This window comes from Lepisosteus oculatus, chromosome 3 (assembly GCF_040954835.1).
Source record: "Lepisosteus oculatus isolate fLepOcu1 chromosome 3, fLepOcu1.hap2, whole genome shotgun sequence".
Lineage (NCBI taxonomy): Eukaryota > Metazoa > Chordata > Actinopteri > Semionotiformes > Lepisosteidae > Lepisosteus > Lepisosteus oculatus.
In genome coordinates, this window is record NC_090698.1 from 64,482,370 (window position 1) to 64,499,528 (window position 17,159).

Genomic DNA, 17,159 nt, shown 5'->3' on the forward strand with positions numbered 1-17,159 from the left:
TTTTTGTAAAATAGCCCTACTTTCTTTTTTTTATTTAATATTTAACATACTGTAATACACAATTTAACATTATAAAGTCTAAATACTATACATTTTAAATTATGTAATCAGAAAAAGATTGTCTCAAGCCCAAATACTTCCACACGCCATGTTAAACATTCACTGCGCCACCTGGCAGTTTTACAAAATACTGCAGTCTGACAACAGAATGTTTAAAAAAGTGCGGTGCAGTACAGTATGTTGTGTTGAGGCATTTGCACTGTGAATTGCTGTGTTATCTGGCACGCATTCTGAATGGCTGGATCTGTAAGTAAATAAACCCTGCAGATCATGGAAAACATGCAAGCTATGTGGAAAACAGTTAAGAATGAATAGTTCTTGCATTTACTGCATTTAAAAAATATTAATAAAAAGACTGGTGCTTAAGTCATATTACAAATAACATTTAGCTTTCTGAGTTAAATTGATTTTTTTCCACAAAGTTCATAGGTGGAACAATGGGACTTAATTATTTTACTAATTGAGGAGTTGTGAGGATATCAAATTATGTTTTTTCTTTTAATCTGTTCTTATAAAGGATAAATTACATGGTTTAGTTGTAGAATGAGGTCAGTTAACACATGTTCTCTTTCCCTATTGCTTTTATTCTTTTGAGCAGTACAGGAGATAATCTTACCACATAAATGAGCTTTCTTTGCCTTCCATATGGAGATAATTGGGACCACTGTAGAAAAAAAATCTTGTCAGACAGAAAATTCACAAATTCTTCATACTATCATAAGGAGACTAAATTGCCAAGGTGCTCTGGGCACAGCCTCTTTGGTTAAAAAATCTCCAGAATTAAAGTATTATAGTCTAAAATAACTGTGCTATGGTAAATGCAAAAGTTTGCAGTTCATATTAAGTTATTGTCTATAAAATGGAATGTTTCGTGTGAGTATATATAGTATATATAGTGACCAGAGGAACAAATAAAATACTCCATACCCATAGAGTACGAAAAACATCAAGGTTCAGAAATTGCCTGAGAGAAATAATTGTATTACTGACGCAGACTTTGAATGTCATGCGGGGTTTTAAAGATAAGTGATCTAAAACTGGATTTATACAGCACTTAGTCTCCCACTAAGTGGTGGGTGTTCAAATCAGGATGAATGGGAGTAAGGTTATTAGTAAAATGAGTGTCACCCCAATGTGTGGCATAAAGATTAACTAAAATCATAAGAGTGTTAAAGGATTTTCCTCCAACAATATACAGTAACAACTATTCTTATCCAATATATTCAGATGCAACACATGGTAAGTTTCCATGATCAAATCACAACCCACCCCTGGCCTTGGCAAGAAGTATCTCAGGGTGCTCTGGTTTCCTCCCACAGTTCAAAACATACAGTACTACTAGGTTAATTGGCTTCTAGGTAAAAACGTCCCTAGTGTGAGTGTGTGATTGTCTGTGTTTGTGTGTGTCTGCCCTGTGATGGACTAGTGTCCCATCCAGGGTGAACCCTGCCTTGTGTCCATTGCTTGACAGAATAGACTCTCGTTTCCCCTGTGACTCTGAATTAGAAAAGAGCAAGTAGAAAATGGATTGAGGGATTGATGTCAAAAGCCTTAACATCAACAAGTTCCAAAAATAAATAAAACATAAAAACACCAGACCATTGTATATTACTTCAGGCACAAAAATTCCACATAATGTGTCTCCCATTCCTGGATGCTAACTCCCACATTAGGGCTTGCACTGTTTTTTCTTATGTTACACTTTATAATTTTGCTATCTGAATTGCTTGAGATCAGCGTGAATTCAAAATGAGACAAAAGGAAGTTCTTAACTAATTTCATCCAGACATTCTAAATCATAACCTTTCCAATGTATCTCACACATACCTCTTTTTTTTAGTTTGACTAATACAAAATTAAATGCCACGACCATGCTTCTTATGATCAAATAATATAACCAAAAAAGACAGGAGATAACAAAATATTCACCACTGTGTTTTTTTTTTCAAAACAAACAACAAAACAACCCCACAAAGGAAAGAAAAAACTTTTATAGTCAGCAGGTGTTCTATCATTGACATTTCCTTGATATTTCAACATCCAACACGATTCGCTAATGTTTATATTCTATTGTTTTGAATATTCTATTGTATATACTATAACTATGTATACTGTATGTCTGCAGCAAACTGGCCTTCTGAATTTTCTTCAAGATCGCATGCTGAAAATGCTTCCAACTTTTTAAATTTTACTCCATCAACATCACTACCTTTTTTCAGGGTCAAAATGGGAAACACACGTCTGTCCTCATTCATTCTGATAATCTTCCTTAATTACTGTGGTTCACATCCCATTTAATAATATTGCTGATGTACTTCCTCGTTTTTAGTTTCAGAAATTTAAGACTTTAGCTCCAAATGCCACTTTGGATCCTTGCCCAGTTCTGCCATATTCCTAGCTACTTTTCCTTTGAACTAACTCCATTCAATCAGGAATGTTGATCATTTCATCACGCTATTTCCATCTTTAGTTAACTTCCCATCTTCTGAAATTTTAAGCATTTCCTTCTTCATATGTTACTGCGCAAAAACTCACATGATCTGGTTCTCTGCAATGACGGTTCACCTGAGAAGAATTCAATTTTCTTATAAGTTTATGTATGGAACTGTTTATGTGTTCACATCCCATCCACAAATTATCTTGCTTATCAAAAGTCTTCAATGTCCTGAGTAGTCTATCCAAAACAGCAGATGCCAGTTACAAGAGATATTTTATCTGTTTGCACATACGCAATTATATTGGACTACCATTCATCATTTGTTGATAAAATGTAAGAAATTTCTCTTTATTAGCTTCCTTGGTTTTCCAAAGTGCTCTGAATTTATAGCCTCTTCAATGTTTTCCAATTCCTCTGTTTGTCGCTGCTTACCTGATATCAATGTTTTATCTTTAGATACCCTAACATTTTGTCTAAAAAAACATAAAACAATACAGTTTAATTTGAGCACCTACTGTATATTTGCTATTACATATGATTACAATTGTACCTTAGTCCTTATGAACTTCTTCTCAATCATAATCATCTCCAACTATGCAATTTTTTTAAGGTACCTTCTCACCTGATCCCCTCAACATTAATGAGAAAGGCCACATTGTGTCTCGTACCTCGTACTCTTTTCACCTTCAGGATATTTTGCTTCTTTTTGATTCAGCCCACACAGTGACCTCCCCAGCTCTCGTTTCTCCTTGTTCTTTCACTGGGATCAAGCACTTGGATTCCTTAGCCTGTCCAGCAGAAACTGCTTTTTCCATCTTATCACGGCATTATAACAGAATTGGTATGGCCTCCTCAGCAGCTTGTCAAGGTAATTCCCAGCCATTTAATAAATAAACTTGGTCGCTGGTCATCAAAAGCATAACTTGCAGTTCATCCGAATCAGCTCCACACAGCTTCTCATTATAATGGCTTGTATCACTGCATTCTCCCCATGTCTTGCACCTTACTGGTCTTTATGTTTCTGCATGTGTGGTTTTGAGGTCCACTTGTTTACTTTTAGGGGTCTGAACCTCCTTGTTCTATAGTCAGGGGACTGTCCCTTAACCAAGTGGGTTAAACCAAAATCATTTCACTTGAAATGCTCAATACACATTCATAAAGCATCTGATTCTTCTGATGTTGTTATTCCTGGTGAAGTAATAGTAAACAAATAGGAAAATGCTGGATTTTTATTTTGTTTCTAGGTGAGATGTTTTCTATCCTTTACAATATCATCACAGAAATGCCCCTAAAAGCTACACTAAAAACATCAAGAAAATCATTAAAGAGAAATATATATATGAAAATATGCAAATATTTGAATTTAAAAACAAAACAATTTTTTGAACACTTTTGAGTTAGATTTTTGGTCATTGAAGTTAACCATATAAACAACACTAACATTTAAACAGCTGGAGATGACTGTACTACCTTGCTGTTGCTAAGGAACATTGTAGTTGCTTAGAGACTTATGCACCTTCCCAAATCTCCTTACCTATTTTAGAGTCAGAAACTCAAACTAGGTAAGTCAGCATTTTACTCAGTATCTGTTCTAATTCCACTGTGGTCACATAACTCCATCAACGGTGAAACAAAGGAGCAGTAAACATCTATAAGAAAAACTCTTTTACATGAATAACTTATTTAATTAAATGATCAACAATTTGAACTGAATCTGTATGTTCTTACTGGGAATTATAATAATAATAAGTATCCTTCAGATATCATATCTGATCTGGTGTAATACAGTATATGCCACAATTGTTGAATCACATTTATTTCCTCTAGGTCTGACAAAGTAATGTTCATTTCTCAAAGAAACATTCCATGACATTGTCTTCTATCAGCTCAGAGATTGTCTGGTCCTAAGAATATGATTCCAACATGATACTGAAAGAGAAATTCACCACAAACAATCAACAAACTCTTTAAACTACAAGTAACATTATATGTATTACATATAACCAACTGATCTGCCACCATAATCTTCCATTTTTAGTGTGCATGAATATCTTAGTTTAAAATAAATGTGTGACCTTTTAACAGCTTCAGAGCTTCAGATACAAGCTTGTCATGAAGTAGTTTTAAAAACTTTTATTTACAAGTACATCATTCAAAGCTGAGTACCAGAATGTGAAAATCTACACAAGCAACATAGGATAGGAAAATCTAGGTAATAATGAGGAAAATAGGTAATAATGCTATTTTTAATCTTTATTGTTTTGCGTAAGAGAGAGTAAGAGCTAACAGGCACTTTTTGGTTGCTACAAAACAACAAGGAAATGAGCTGTAAAATGCAATTTATGGTAAGCCAGTGTAAACCAGGTTATATAAAAGGTGTTCTAAATCCATTATGATTGCTGCATTGTACTGTACTTCTTACTTGACAAAGCTAATTGGAAGATAATTGTCTTTGAGCACTAGTATCATACTACAATCCCATTAGCTTTTTTCTCAAAAGAACATTCACCAAATAACTGTAGATTTTTTCTAATTAATGCTCAACTGATTTACAAGGACATATAAATCTTAGTTGAGTGGCTTCAGGACCTTTTTTGTATTTAATCACAATTTCTGTTGTGACATGTTGTCATGGCAGTCCCACAAACAATATGACATCTGCTAACCAGCAACCATACAGAGGGTGAGTATTGAATATACCAGAGCTTGCGCAGCTTTTTAAGATGGACATCTGCAGTCAAATATTTACTGAGGATTTTGGCTTCAAGCCTCCAAACCAAACAAAAATTCATTCAATCCTTCAAAAAAAAGTAGCTTTGCTGTAACAATTCACATTGTTACAGCATTTTTAGAATAATATTATCGAAATAATTATTCTAGCAAAGATTAGTAAAGATTGCTTTATTAGGTCCCATAAGCTTATTAACCCTGACCAAACAGATTTCAGTCATTTCATGAGTGACATTAGAAAAGGAATCTACTGTATATGCAGAATATGTAGTTAATTATGAATTGGCTCTATGAATTGGCTACATCACTCTGCTCTCCTCCCCACTGATAGCTGATGTGTGGTGAGCGTTCTGGCGCACTATGGCTGCCGTCGCATCATCCAGGTGGATGCTACACACTGGTGGTGGTGGAGGGGAGTCCCCATTACCTGTAAAGCGCTTTGAGTGGAGTGTCCAGAAAAGCGCTATATAAGTGTAAGCAATTATTATTATTATTATTAAGGGCAGAGCAGATACATTTGGAAAGAAGTGTACAGTACATATTACTCTGGCAGATATTTATGAATTTTACAGTACTCTTACTTACTGTCATTAATTCATTAAACCATTGAAGCTTTCCTGGAAAATCCCTGGTCTGGCCAACATCTGGAGAAGACTACAGAAATGTACCAGAGGAATGTGAAATGAGGGTCTGTAATGAAGGGCAAATTATACAGTATTCTATGCACTCCATACTTCATGCACTTTTTTACATATCCCAGCATTTTCACACTGTTAATGCTGATAGAGAATGAGTAAGGTAAAAAAAAATAGTTTTCTGCACTGATTTAAAATTCTAAAGCCACCTTTAAGCATATCTGTTTCTCAAATCACATTCATAGAAGTTTGTTATGTTTATAAGGCAACGGAAAACCCAATAATGAATGTCCCTCACAGCTGTAAAAAAGGGAGTTGTTGTAATGGATACTCGTTATTATAGTTTGACTATGAAATTGACCCCTTCCGGACCAATTATCAAACCACATGATCTGAAGATTAGGTATTCAAATTCTGTAGACTTGCCTAATGTTGAAATCATTTACTTTCTATCCATAAATTCAAAGGTGGAATGCTGAGGGAGAGTCCACATTTGCCTTGAAAGTTTAAGATCCCTGCTTGACTTTATCAAATATTTACAAATGTTCTGTTGCTGCCCTGCTGCTTACAGCCATGCTGTAACCTCAGATATCCCTCTTGACAGGGTTTGAGCCAAAACGAATTCCTTTAAAAATATAGGAATTTTATTAATTACATGAAAAACATGCTTCCCTTTTCTTTATCTTTATCTGGTATCATTAATAATTGATGTCTGTGAAAACTATACTTGGTGATCTGGATTGAAGAATAATGAATATTCTGAATATACTGTACATGTATGTATTTATTGAACGCAAAGAACCTGATTGTCGCGAGAGCTGGTTCTGTCTCCCGTGAAGTGTGTTGTTAAAGACCTTATGTGGGACGGTATAATGCAGAAGAGTCTGGAGAAGGACATCAGGGGAAGATACAGCAGGGTCCGGACGGGTTGACACACAGGGGGCGCTGACTGTAGTGGTCTAGTGCATGGGGGGAAAGCAGAAGCAACCAAGTTCAGGGAGGTCCAACAGGTTTGTCAGGGCATAGTCCATATTCCATGAACCGGGAAGACAGTTAAAATCCCCGGGAAGGGGAACCAAGACCAGGAACACAGAGAAATAAAACCTTAACAGGACCAGGTGCTCCGAGCCCCGGACTCAGTAGGTCAGGACGCCGGGGTGAAGGCCTATTCCCTCAGACTAGTCCAAGTCTGGTGATAGGCGGGTCTTCAGACGTCTGTCTTCCAGTGCTGAGCTGGAACAGCGGAGGCGCTAGGCTTATAAAGCCAAAACACTAACAAGACACAACAGGAAATTATGGAGCTGAATCAATAACAGAAACGGGTAGGAGCACCCTCTAGAGGAGGAATATGGAACGTAACACTGATAAATACTCAGTTCAGCATACTGTACAAGTACAAGTACAGTACAGTAGGCCAAACTGTATACTTATAATAGTGATCTGTTTCTTACCAAATTAACAGAAATACCATATATTTAGCCATTGAAGGATTAAAGGTTAATGAAAGCAGTCGATCATATATATCTAACAGATATGGCCAGCAGCCATATAACCCTGCAACTCACAACTGGCAACCCACTGAAGCTAAGCAGGTGTGAGCCTGGTCAGTACCTGGATGAGAGACCTCCTGGGAAAAACTAAGGTTGCTGCTGGAAGAGGTGTTAGTGGGGCCAGCAGGGGGCGCTCACCCTGCTGTCCATGTGGGTCTTAATGCCCCAGTATGGTGATGGGGACACTGTACTGTAAACAGGCGCCGTCCTTCGGATGAGACGTAAAACCGAAGTCCTGACTCTCTGTGGTCATTAAAAATCCCAGGGTGTTTCTTGAAAAGAGTAGGGGTGTAACCCCGGCATCCTGGCCAAATTTCCCATTGGCCCTTACCAATCATGGCCTCCTAATAATCCCCATCTATGAATTGGCTTCATTACTCTGCTGTCCTCCCCACTGATAGCTGATGAGGTGGATGCTGCACATTAATGGTGGTGGAGGGGAGTCCCCATTACCTGTAAAGCGCTTTGAGTGGAGTGTCCAGAAAGTAAGTGTAAGAAATTATTATTATTATTATTATTATTGTCTTTACACTAAATGCCATCTTGTCTCGTCTCTTGTCTCAACTAAACACCTCATAGAGATTAAAAGCAACACAATTAAGAAAATTAAGTACAAAGGTACCATTCAGAGAAAAGATTTAAACCAGTGATGCACAACTCCTGTCTTGGAAGTAATCTTGGAAGTAATCACAGGGTCTTCAGGTTTAATGACCTAATTGAGCTAATTATTACTGTAAATGCACAAATTGTAAGGTTTTCAGTGGTTGATGTTTTAAAAAATCCCTTGATAATCTTCTTAGCTTCTACCCATAAGGACTGAATGTGTGCACCTTTTATTTAAGTTAACCTTTACTTTAGCATTTTGTATATACTCTAATAGCCTTTAATTATAATAATAGCTACCTTTACTTTTTAGAAGCACAGAACGTACACAGTGCATATAAATAATTATATATAATCAGTGTATAGCAAATATTATTGTGAATGTTGTGTAATCACACAGGATGAATACAAAATGCATTATCAGCCATTTGAAGGTTAGCAACTACTAGCCTTTGTGACAGTGTCCTCATTACAAAACGATTACTTTAGCTATAGCAGAAATTATCCCCCATTTCAAAGGCACAGAAGAACATCAAAGATAAAGGACAACTTTTATATGACTGAATGTAGACAAAGCTTAAACCACATGTTGTTTACATTTTTTATAATTATCCTATTAAATGAAAATTGAAGAGAAAGTAAAGCAAGGTTGGCTCTTTAATAGTCTTAACTGAACAATAAGTTTTTTTTTATCTTTTTGTCCAGAGCCACTCCTCCCTTGGATATAATTTATTCCATCAGGAGCTAAAGCGCAATAGACATGTGCATTTTTGTATGCCACATGATGTCAAACACTATTTAGAAATCCAGGTGTGACTGTTGCCAGCATCTTAAACTCTGTCACTCAATGTCATATAAATAGAGGCAATCACCTTGTGACACAAAGGTTGATTTAAAAGGAAATGCAGCGTGGCTTCAGGCCTTCACCAGGATGCTGTGGGGATGAAACAGTTGTCTGCTTCTGTTCCAGAGCACTGCAGAGAAGCAAAGATCTATGAACAAACATCTATCCCTTAACCATTAATGGCACAGTTTCACAATGTGAGAGAAACATAAACGAAGCAAAAGTTGGTCTGCAGCAGAATGGCGCACATTGCTGACTTTGTAATAGGTCTTTAAATTAATAATACTTTGTTTAACATTTTTTTTTTTAGCAGCCACCAGCTATGAGTGCACTAAATCACTCACCCGTAAGCATTCTGGTGACAGTCTGTTCAAATTCCCTTTTAAAAGTGGCCTTGTCATCCATAGCACTTATCAGACTATAAGAATTGAGAGATTGTTCGAAGACATTTTAGAGTAATTTTCAGCTGTTATTCTTTTGCTAATATTTGTAATGCATGTTCAGAAATGAAATAATTTTACCACACACACAAATCAGCAATCTATACAAATTTTATTTCTTGACACAGACTAAACAATTTTACACAGAACATGTAACCAATGCGGTTAGCATATGCTTGCCCACAGAATGGATGTTAGTCCAGTTTATTCAGGGTACAGTAGGAAGGGTTGATTTTCTCAACAGAGAATTTCACCACAGAATCTCCTGTTCTCCCAGACATTGGTCTTCTGTTTGTTTGCCTACACTTTGGGTGCAATTAAGGTCTTATATTTTTGACCAAAAATTGGAGTTTTCAGACTGAGCAATCAAATGGGTGACCATTCATTTACTGTATAAATAAACCAGCTAAAAATGTGTGTCAGGTCAATATGTCATCCAGGATTAACAGACAGCTGTTACAAGAAATGACTTGTACTCTTAGGTTTGTCAGACCATGATCCCTAGACACCTGTTCGACTGATTTCAGAGCAGAACTTTCCTTTTTTTGCGATTTAAAGACCCTGCACTACTGTATAAAAAGTTAGAGACACACAAGACATTTTCTTAAAGTAAAAGATAGAATAGAAAAGAATTGTCTCATAGTTCTTGCAAAGCTGTAGGTCAATAGTTGTGATTGTCAAAGATAAAGAATGTGTAGAGTGAAAAAAACAGATAAATTAACAGCCTGTCTTGAACACTGATGAAAAAAAACAAGCTGCAATAAACAAAAATGGTATTTCAAAACGGATTCAAATGAAGAAAGGAAAACAGATGTCAATAAAATATTTTAAGATAAAAAAACAGAACCAAACCTTTCACTGCACAAATTGTATTTTTACTGTATTTACAATATCCCTTGTTTCATTTCTGTAGTACAGTATGTGAAGTCCTTAACAGCATTATATAAAACTCTTGAACTTTGTTACTAAGCCTTGTAGAATTTCAAGTTGTATATTCAAAGCATTGCTTTTCCTGTTGAAAAAATCCTGTTATCTTCAGTAAATATTTTAGCCAAATATAAAGACTTAATCCTAAAACATTCTCAATTATTGTATTAGAACAATGAAGCTCCAGAAGATTTATCAAATAATGTTAAAAAAACATAAAATAAATCTTTGGTTAAAACTAAATGTCAATTACAGTATACTACAAAAACAAACAGGCAGAAGAAATATTGTGGGAATACCTTCTGTAGTTTTTTTATAGCTATGTTCATTTTAATGTATGATTTATCATGTGAGTTAATTTAGTAAACTGATTAACCCTGAGAGACCTCTTTGAACCAGTTGATATAGAAAATCTATACTTCAATGTGAGTTAAAGCTGTTGACTTTTCATCCAAATGTGAAAAGAAATCTATGATTGGATCTCGCAGGGTTAAAGCTGTTCATAAATGAAGCTTGCATGATCAATCTTGTTTGATTTCATTAAAATTAAAATGAATTTATAAAAAAGTGAAGTGAAAAGGCACATAAAGATCATAAAACATTTTATTTTGAAAGATGATAGCGAGTCATATCTATGTAAAAAAATCAAAATTCTATATTTATTTTTTATTGCTTTGTTGTACTAAATATTTCACTTCACCTGAATTATATTAGTTCTGTGATAACCTTGTAAAAGAAAATTGTGAATACTTTGCAAATTCTACACACAATTTAAACAAATGACAAAAAGTTCTGGAGGAAACACTGTATACACATTGTATTTTCACGATTTGTCTAAGGTAAATTTTAACATAATTTCCAATATAACTTGTCTGTGTTTTAAATAAATTAAGGATGACGTATGGATGACAAATGACATGGTGACTTTCCATTTCTGACAAATTTGTGAATATATTCAAATGTGCACAGATGTATAGTTTCAGAATGATTTGTTTTCTTTTTTGTTGACCTCTGTAGAACAAAGAATGTATTCACCCTGAAATTAAGAGGAAAAGGTCAAGAAATTCAACAGCAAACTTTTCAAAAGACGAAAACCATTTTTAAGAAACCAAGCGAAAAAATTACAGCACAAACAAAAGCAATTGAAGTTTTTCACTGAACTGAAGAAACCCTACAAATCTTCCCCATATAAAGTTTGATTAGCTGGTTAGCTGATCCAAAACAGAACTTTTTTAACCATGAAAGTTGCAATATGTTTGTAGGAAGAGAGAATAAAGAAACACTGTATTGCCCAGTGTTAAACACAGAGACTGTCTGATAGTATGGTCTGTTTTAACTGCTCAGGTGCTATGACCTTTGTTCCATAAGAAGACTAATATAATCTAGTTTTCGAATGATACCACACTCTAGATAACATACAGTACATGCTGTAATTTCAGAAAGGCAGTGATCCTAATGAAGTAGAACTGATGTTCTACAAATAATATATCCTCAATTTGAACTTTCATGCTTTCTATTTGCTATCATTATCAGTCCTTAATTCTCTTACAGTACATGCATTACCTTGGATGCCTGTGGTTATGGTATAATTTAGTTTTTATATGTGGAACTTCCCTGCTCAAAGTACTTTAAAGGTCAGTTTAGAAGATCTGCATTTTCAAAATTCATATTGATTATCCCTGAGACTTCTGTTACCATCAGGTCCTGAGAGCAGGATTAAAAGTTCAAAACAACTTAATTATATTATTAACTAAATGATAATTGTATTTTCTTATTCAATTGTAATAATTATTGTTATTCAATAATAAGACAAAAATAATATATTGCATAAATGACCATCTTATTTTAAGTTGGTTGTTACTCAATGCTATATTTATAATGCAAATATAGTGGTGCAAAAAGGTTCAGTCTGTAAAGTCTATGAAGCCACTTATTCTTGTCAGGTAATGTATGCCTAAAACAAATCTGCCCTCTGCTTCAAAAAATAGAATGCTCTTTCTTCTGTATTGTCTGGCTTTCTGTGCTGCTATTTTATTTGGGAGTCACACCGACTTTCATATAACTCCCCTCTGACAGATTCCCCTAGGCTGGAGCGTTAGCACTGTGGCTAAGGATTTGTGCCTGTGGCTGGAAGGTTGCTGGTTCATATCCTGCGACTGGCAGAGGAATCCTACTCCGTTGGGCCCCTGAGCAAGGCCCTTCATGTCAACTGCTCCAGGGGCGCCGTAGAAATGGCTGACCCTGCACTCTGACCTCAAGCTTCTCTCCCTGTCTGTGTGTCTCATAGAGAGCAAGCTGGGGTATGCAAAAAGACAAATTCATAATACAACAAATTGTATATAGTCAATAAAGTGATCTTAAAAAAATCTTTATATGGCAGTTGAGAGTAGGGAATCTGCACACAATACTCCCTGGGTACTGTATAATCTAAATGACACACACTAACGTTTCTTTAAAATGAAATCTGTAATGAAAGTCCAGGAGACATGACAACAACCAAATTCAATGAGACTTTGTGGTCAGTAATTCACAATCACTCCTGGCGTCATTACCTCACCTGAAACACTATCCATTCTGCACATGATTGCCTTCTCTCCCTCGTGTCTTTTGCATCCCAACTCCACCTCATCTCCCCCTCTGCAGCTGTCCCTTGGTCACACCTCACTCTGCATGGAGGCCCTAGCTTCTTCGTCCTATGGTCAGGAGGTTAGTCCTCAGCGAAGAGGGTTAAGCCATATTATTGTAACCTAAAACACCCAATTAACCTATTAATACACTGTTTTCTTGGTTGTTGTTATTCATAACAAACACTAGGTCGTGTAACTGGTAATAGCAAACATGCATGCATCTTTAAGTGTTTTTCATAATACACATACCAAATTTTCAGTAAACACTCCATAATCCTTTCAGTACACTTAATTCTTGTTTGTTGTTATTCCTAGCTAACCTTTTTTTTTAACCTGAAACTGGTACGTCACTTGTATGCCTATAACCTTTCCAGCCCTTATGAGCAGGGCCGGATTTTGGTGTTCATACCCCCAAGGCACTTTCACTCTGAAATGTGCAAAAAAAGGGGTAAACACCAATTGAATTACAGTACGTTGATTGCCATGATGCACTTTCAACTATTCTAATGCTTAACCACTGTACTGTTTGTGATTGATGGAGTGAGTTGAGCGACCATCACATTGATACTTCTAGTTTCTAGACTAGCCGCTAGATAGCGCATGATTATTGATTTGGAGCACCTAGAATCAATCGCAAGCATATTGTTGCAGCTCATTTTTATGTTAGTCACTAGTGTTTCCCTCCTTCGTAGGCCCTAATAATTTTGTAGGCCATAGGCACTGCGCCTACAGTGCCTAATGGGAAATTGTTTATGAGTAGTATCAGTGGAAACTTGGCTCATCTTAGTGGATTCAATTTGGCCGCCAAATTTGGTCTATTATCTTCATTACTGTACAGTGGGCTGAAATGACAACAACTTAGGTAACTTTTTGAGGACCTTTCCTTCCTCTCAATGGACTCATTGACTTAACCTGAAGTCCCACTATGGCTAATAACCAGTAATCTCTCCTTGAGACTGTACTAATCTGAAATCTTGCCAACGAGACATAAGCTGGAGTCTCACCATGAGACTCAGTTTGCAACCCAACGCCCAGTCCCCCCACGGATTGCTGCTTTAACCAGTCCCCTTCCAGAGTTGATTTTTTTTTTGCGCTCTCAGAAGTCTCACCATGAGACCACACATGACACCAGCGTTTCTAGATTTCTATTTCAACCACTCCACCACCGCCACCACAAATGTTAATAAACGAAAGATTAGCTACACAGTTTGAACACAAGAAGTTTGAATGTGCCACAATTATCAAAATTTGTTCAAATCCCAACATCAACAGCACTAAAAAATTAATTTGTCATTTGTTTGGTCCAACAAAGGAAGATCTCTAAGGTCAGGGTTCCTGTAAAGGAATAGAACTCCAAGTAATAGTGCAGGAATGGCTCAGAAAGAAAATGACATCATTTTATAAAATTATAACAATTTTATCACTAATCTAGTGAAGCAGAGCAGCTGTACAGGAGACTACACTATGTCTTTCCCACTGGTGAGGCATATTTAATAGATTCCACGCATATACATTTTATTTTGAAGTTGCATTGGTTAATTAGACAAATACGTGTAGGGGTTCGAAGTGTGAACAGATGTTTTCTCCAACCATCTGGAGAAATTTGAATGAAATATCAGATTGAGAGAGATCACTAATTGAAATACATACTGTCGCTACTAGTGTAAGGAATACCAGTAGAAGTCTATTCAACTGCAACTAAATGTGTTGTTTATTTTCTCATCTGTCACCTCCCATTGTACTTTTAATCGGAATAACTGTCATTATTGAAGAGTTATTGATCCCTGAGGGGTATTTCAGCTCTTAAAAGGCTTTGTTATGATTATTGTATTTATATTTGCCAAGCACTTTACTTTCAATGGGTAACACAATTATATGGTTTTCTAATGAAAAACTATTAATAGATTACTATCATCCTTAACAAGAATTCAGTTTAATTAAAATTGAATTTGTTTACAATGAAAAATGGCACCTCCCTTTGGTGAATTTTGATACTTTAATCAGCCATTTTCTGTGTGAAGTTATTTTTTTCATGAAATGGTGCATAAGGTCTGAGAGAATGTTGTTGATGATTCCACTTGAGAATGTAATGTCATAAGTGAGTATTTTCAGACATTACTATTTATGACTATTTATGAAAACAGAACGTTTCAGGGCCTACTCACACATGAATTAGGCTCCACGGCCTAAATGTTGTGTTTTCTTCTCTTTTCATCATGGAATAAACCCATTACTTGTTCCTTTGCAGCCTACGCATGGTGACGGAGCTACCCACCTGATATTCTTAAAATATTCGGAATGGACCTAAGCAAGATGGCTGCGGGGAGGAGGCAGCTGACTCAGCACGCGGAAGCAAGAAGAAGGAGGCGTTGGGTGGTTAGTAAATTTTACTTGAAGTTAAGGAATAACGGACTGGTACGAAACAGACAACGTAAATCGATTTACAGATTGTGATTCAGGATTGGTGTGGTAACTTCCTTAAACGGTGACAGAAAAAGAACGAGAACAGACAATGATTTATGGATTGTGATCCGAGTCAAGTGCAGGATTTTTTGATAAATAGCGGAAGACGTTGTTTACCTATGGAGAGGAGAGTGGAGTCGGAGGTGAAAACGGAGAGTATTGAAAGGAAGCGCTGCTGTGTAAGTAATTCTGACTTTTTGTCTTGATTCAAAGTGTTCAGTCCCCCTTTGACATTACAACAGTAAGAAATCTTTTAAGATTTGTAAACTGATTGTATTACCAAAATGCTTAGGGGAGCTTTCAGCTCCATTTACTGGTAACTTTTAACAGAGTGGCTTCAAGCAGCGGGAATCAGGAATTGTATAGCAATTACTTTGACAACATCAAATGGATATCATCCTATGAATGACCCCTGTAAATGGCAATTGAAAAATGTATATTTTCTTTCTTTTTTGCTATTTGTAGTTGTACATTTCCTAGGCTGGTACAGAGAATGTTTATGAAAAATATGAAAAGAAAACAGGATAAAACATTCTTCCATACATTATTAGTATGCATAATATCACAATTGTGGTTATAAGCACTGTATTAAAAATGCATGCAAACACATACTGTAGCAGAAGTAAAAAGCATGAGATAAAGGCATTGAAAATGAACCCAAAGAACCAAGTGTAAAACTAAATTATACACTAAAACCTAAAGAAAGTGAAATGTCAGATTCGCTCAAGTGGGTTTTAGAAATGTCAATTGTTTTAAGGTTTGTGTAATGAGTATGGACATGGTGCTGTACAAGACAAGGCTGTGTCACCCACTTAATGGAACAGAGTGAAAAGGCCTGAATCAGCAGATCTCACATTAAGAGCTGGATTATACAGTGTGTCATTAAGATAACCTAGAGCTAGACTATTCAGCGCCTTATACACAAGCAGGGGAACTTTAGAGTCCAGAGCATCTACATAGAATGCGGTTTATTTCTGATGGAAAATTGTTGTAGTTCGCACACAAGCTGCAGAATTCTAGACAAACTGAAGCCTATGTAGTCCCTTAATACTGTAGATACTCCAGTAAGCCAGTTAGGGAAGTCTACTGTCAATGAAATAAAGACATGTATCAGTACTCCAGCATTCAGATAGAGCAAAGGCCTTAACGGAACAATGTTACGCAGGTAGAGAAAATATATTCTGGTGTGATTCTTTATAAGCTTCAAATGGCAAGCCTAAGTTTTTTGGGTTTGATTTCAGCACCATCAATAAAAATGCTGAAGTCATCAACTATGTGAACTTGATGTAAGGATCCTATGAGAATAACTTTAGTCTGGTCACAATTTAGGTCAAGATAGTTCTGTTGTACCCATATCATATAAGCAGAAAGGCACTTATACTGTAAATGCAAAAATTGGTCTGTGAGTATCCCCAGCATAAAAGTGAAACCTACTGTAAGTATGTGATTGCAAATAGACCAAGAAGTAACATGAAAGTACTAAGCAATAAAGTTTCCATCACTGACCCCTGTGGAACCCCCTAATTAAATAGGTTGATATCACCTTTAAAACAGTCAAAAACTGCACTTAAATCTGAAAAGAGGAAAAACATTAAGTTTACAAGTCTGAGCTTAACAAGTGCTGTTTCAGTGCTGTGTCTTTATTAAAAAAACTGATGACATGACCCAAAGAACTCATTAGATGTAATTGTCACACCCTCTGCAGCCAGAGGGCGCTCCTACTCTGTCCTGTCCCTTGTTTCCTGTGCTTTGCTCTCCTTCCGGTGTCTCTCTCTCTCTGGGGCTATATATTTCTATATATAGAAATATTCTATATATAGTCACTTATTCTCCTGCGCTCAGC

General features: G+C 36.2%; 1 long non-coding RNA gene across 1 annotated transcript in view; it reads left to right on the forward strand.

Moving 5' to 3' along the window:
- LOC107079222 (uncharacterized) overlaps nucleotides 1–17,159 on the forward strand; it is a 107,605-nt gene that overhangs the window by 45,790 nt on the left and 44,656 nt on the right. The window contains exon 5 of the long non-coding RNA XR_011189103.1: nucleotides 15,102–15,229. This is a non-coding gene — a long non-coding RNA (uncharacterized lncRNA). The remainder of the gene's footprint in view (nucleotides 1–15,101; nucleotides 15,230–17,159) is intronic.